Raw genomic sequence first — 4,731 nt, 5'->3', positions numbered from 1 at the left:
CAAATCCAGAAAGGGAGCGAGTGTCCCCAGGGTTTATAGATGAGAAGACTGAGGAGCCGAGAGGACCCATGAGCCCCCGACAAGTGCCATCTGAAACCGTCATCTGATCGAAGTCTCCTGAATCTGCATTCAGTGTTTTCCCCAAGTCATCCAAGTGGTATAATAATCAGCGGAACCCAAAGTGCTGTCCAGGAACAGGTGTAAGGTCAAGCGTAAGATGCAGTACCCTCCCCCTTCTTCTTGAGGGCGAAGGGCAGGGCTTTCTACTCCCTTAAAGAGTGACAGCCTCGGACACCCACAGGGGCAGTTCCACCGTGTCCTCCAGGCTCACGATGAGTTGACATCGACCCCATGGCAGCGAGCTTGATTTGGTTTTCCCTTCCCACGTCTTGCTTTAGTAATGGAAAAGCTTGTTTTTTCCCATTAAAGGGTACCAAGGACGTCTTTGGGTAAAGTCTGTGAGTTAGGAACATCTACCCAGTTACATCACCCAGAACCCCACTTCTGCGTCTACATACGTCTCCTCCCCCTCAGATTCTAGAAGGCCTGGCTATGGTCTCATCTTTCTCCAGCTTTGCCTGGGATGTCTGGCCAGCAGTGCTGCCCCAATGACATACACCTTGGACACGAGTGTGACTGGTTGGCCAAGGTATATTCTTTCACTCTCTACTGCTAGCTGGACGCAGAGTTTGCTCATGGAGCTGGGGGTAAAGGCTGTGCAGGGCTGAGTCAGCGCAGGCGAGCACTCATCATGTGCTGGGGGCTGTCGTGGGTGCCGGACACTGCTGGGAGGAACAAGATTCAATTCCTGTTGTTGGGATCTGTTGCAGAGTGGGAGAAATCGACACATCTAAACTTATCTCTGTTGCCAGGCAGAATGGCGTCGGCATCACAAACAGCACTGTATTGTCCATGAAGTCTGGCATTGAATCTTCATAGTAACCCTAATTTAGTTCCTATTTTGAGGCTCTGGGGGCTGGAGAGTTGCTCAGGGAATTTGTGGCTGCTCACACTGAGCTGGCATTCAAACACAGCTCTGGCCGGCTTGACATACCATGCAGAACTGGTAAGGAGCTCTGGTGGTGTCCCAGGTTAAGCGCTGAGCTGCTATCCGAAAGGTTGGTGGGACCATAGCAAGCACTCCGGGGGAGCTAGATGAGTCAGTCTGCTTTCGTCAAGACTCACAGCCTTGGAAGCCCTCGGGAGCAGTCCTCTGCCCTGGAGAATCACTGTGAGTCACAATTGACTCAGCGGCAGTGGGCTTCATACTAGCGAAGAGGCAGGTGCTATTGTGGAATCAACACGGGGCTTCGGCTCAAACCCGACGGATCTGGGTTTGAGCTCTGTCTCTGCTGGTTCCTAAGTGTGGCTTTGGTTAAGTTGCCATTAGGAACCCCAGTTTCCTCTTCATGACGAAATTGTCAGAGTAGAAAATCTATGTAAAACCACCTGACACCAATGACAAACAGAAGCAAAGGTTAGTGATCTTCTGGGGTCCAGCAACGTCCTCTGGGGCTCAGAGTCCTCGAACCGCAGTGGGATGTTGACATCGAGGAGAAGTCAGAAGACATTCCAGGCAGGAAGAAGAGCCAAGCAAAAGCTTGGAGACATCAAAGTCGATGTGGAGGCGTTGGCGCATTGGGCTGTCTGGACCATGATGCCAGCGCTGGGGAAGAAAGACGGGACTGACAATCAGCAACTCCGAGATGTCAGCCCACGCCCCACCTTCTCACCATAGGTGCGAGCAGTGTCGAAGAGCTTTCAAGAAGGGTGTGGCATTTGTTTTTTTAAGAATCTTCAGGACAACTAATCTCATTCATAACAAAATAACACGAGCAGTAACTATTAATTGAGCCTTGGCCTCACTGTAGGGATTTCCATCGCCTGGACCAAGCAGCGTCTTGTTATGTTAGTTCACAGGGTCTCTATGCGTCAGAACCGATTTGATGGCTCCTAACAGCAGCGACAGCAGCAACAACATCGTATTAGAGTCTCACAATCCACCCAAGCCGCTCACCTCAGCTCCGTTTTACAGATACAGCAAATGAATGAAGTCATGAAGGATGAGGGCTCCTGAACCAAAATGTAGGATTCTGCCTTTGGGTTCACAACTCCCACGCCATGGGCAAGTTACTAAATCTCTCTGTGTCTCAGGGTTGCCTTTGTCAAAAATGGACACAGAAATAGCACCTACCTCAAAGGGCGGTTGCAAGGAGTACATGAGTCATGCCAAGTGCTGAGAAAAGAAGTGATTGTCTACCAGTTCGCAAACATTCTTTGTTTATTGTGGTAAATTCCATTTAAGAGAAAATTTGCCACGGGTGACATTTCATGTAAGAAAATGTGGCGAACCTACCATTGCTCTCCAGTTCCAGAGTAATTTCATCACCCCCCAAAGGCTTTAAACATGGTGTAGTGGCTGCGAGTTGGGTTGCTAACCTCAAGATCAGCAGTTCAAAACCCCCAGCTGCTCTGAGGAAGAAAGACAGGGTTTTCTACTCCCATAAAGAGTTCGAGTCTCAGAAACTCACAGGAGCAATTCTACCCTATCCTATAGGGTCACGATGCATCTGAATCCACTCACCAGCAGTGAGGGAGATAATCTTATAATCGTTAATGCTCACCTGCTCCTCCCTCTCCTCCCCCCAGCCCAGGACAACGGCTTTCTATCTACTTTCTGTCTTTTGTTGTTACTTGCTGTCAAGCCAATTCCAACTCGAGGTGTCCCCCGTGTGTAGAGCAGAACTTCCATGACCTTTCAGATGCAAGACTGCCAGGTCTGGTACCCAAGACACCTGGCCAGCTGGGTTTGAACTATCAATCTTTGGGTGATAGTGGAATGTGTAACCATTGTACTATTATATTATCTGCATGTTTCATATGAGAAGACTCATTCAATCTGTAGTCTTTGTGCCTGACTTCTTTCACTAACCATAGTGCTTTCAAGGTTAATCTATGTTGTGGCCTGTATTAATACTTCGTTCCTTTTTCATGGCAGAACAATATTCGAATGGACAATATTCCATATGGAGATGGCGCCTGTTTGTTTATACATCAATAATCAATGAGAGAGAAAGTGGATATTCCATGGGACTCTTCAGTGATCCTTGGGCCTTTTTTCTGTAGGAGGTGAGTGAAAGTCTGTAGCTGGGCAGGTGCGGAGGGAATGAAGCAGGTACAGCTGAGGCTCGCGGTGGAAGGAGATGTCTCATAACTGCTGATGAGTTCCACCAGAGTCCCGGCGAGGTGAGGCCTGGTGCATCCACAGACCAGGAGGAGGCCTAGAAGTCCAGCAACTCACCCAAAGCCTCAGGGGAGCCTCAGGGGAGCAATGAGAATGTCCAGAAATAATTTCTTAAGTTCCATGGTGCCGAGACTCGCTCTCCTTCCACCCAACACTTTCGAGGCCAAGTCATTCTCCATACAGGCCCTATAGAGGCACAGAGGTTGAAGGGTTGGCCTTCTATCTGCAAAGTCTGTGGTTCAAACCCACCAGCTGCTCCGCGGGAGAAAGATGACCTCCTCTGTTTCTGGAAAGACTTTGAGGCTCAGAGACTCTACGGAACAGTTCTGTCCTGTCTTACAGGGTCACCATGGCTGAAGTCAGCTCCACGGCAGTAGGCTTGGTTTGGGGGGCACCTTTTCACCTCCCATTCCCTTCACCTCGATGGACTCCTTGCCAAACCAGATCCCACCACTTCCCCAGAAGCTTGTTTTGAATTCATGAGTTCCACAATGTTTTCCTAATTAGCTGTGTCCCTTCTAATCCTTCCACCCCCACCCCCCCAGCCCCACCACTCCTAACCTTTCAGGACCAGTTGAGGGCTCAACTCCTTTGAGAAGTCCAACTCTGCTCCTAGTGGATTATTAATCAGCAGTTCTCAACTGGGGATGGCTTTGCCCCCCAGAGGACTTCTAGCAAAGTCTGGCTGGGGCCAGCTTCATGGGTGGGCTTGGGATTTAGTGCACTGTAGTGGCCCTCTTGAAATTCTTACTAGCTTTGTTTTTGAATTTCTGTTTCGTAAGTCAAGTCTGATGGGGCTTGGATAAGGTGACCAGATATCCCACTTTTGGTGGGACAGTCCCGATTTTAAACAAATTTTCCCCGTGTCCCGAGCGTTTTAAAAAAGTCCCGATTTTTGGAAAGAATGCACGACAAGCTAGGGTATACGGTTTGCGGCTGCCATGTGGCTATTTCGGCAGGATATGAGTTTTATCAATGGTGTCCTGTTTTACCAATGTTAAAATCTGGTCACCTTAGGCTTGGAGATGCAGCTTATGCTACTCTGTTGCCTTTCTGAGGTGGGTTTTTGGCACCCTGGTCTTCAACTCCCGGATCAGCCTGGTCTCCCCATCCCTGCTCCCACCTATCAATTGCTGCTGTCCTCTGCCCTCTTAGGAGACCTGCATATGGGCATGGGGAGGGGCAAGGAAGAGTATTCACTGCCCAATGCCGTAGGTGGGGCATAATGGTGAGCATCCCTGCCCTTGGCTGGCAGTGCCAGGAAGCATTAGGCTGGTGACCAAGCAGGAGCAAGCCTCTTACTCACTCATGAGCGAGACACGATGGGTGTTCTTGTATAGAGGTTGCAATCTCCCTGGTGCTTGCCCATCTGACATAAGCTGAAGCAGTGGACTATGGGAAGGGGAGACTTTTATGCCCCCAAGTGGGGCATGGATGTGTGGGTCTGGTAGTTGGCCAGAGAAGGAAACTGGTGGGCTGTGTATACG

The sequence above is a fragment of the Echinops telfairi genome, unplaced genomic scaffold, assembly GCF_000313985.2.
Source record: "Echinops telfairi isolate 266 unplaced genomic scaffold, ASM31398v2 ScPeMD7_7458;HRSCAF=8496, whole genome shotgun sequence".
Lineage (NCBI taxonomy): Eukaryota > Metazoa > Chordata > Mammalia > Afrosoricida > Tenrecidae > Echinops > Echinops telfairi.
This window is presented reverse-complemented; position numbering follows the sequence as displayed.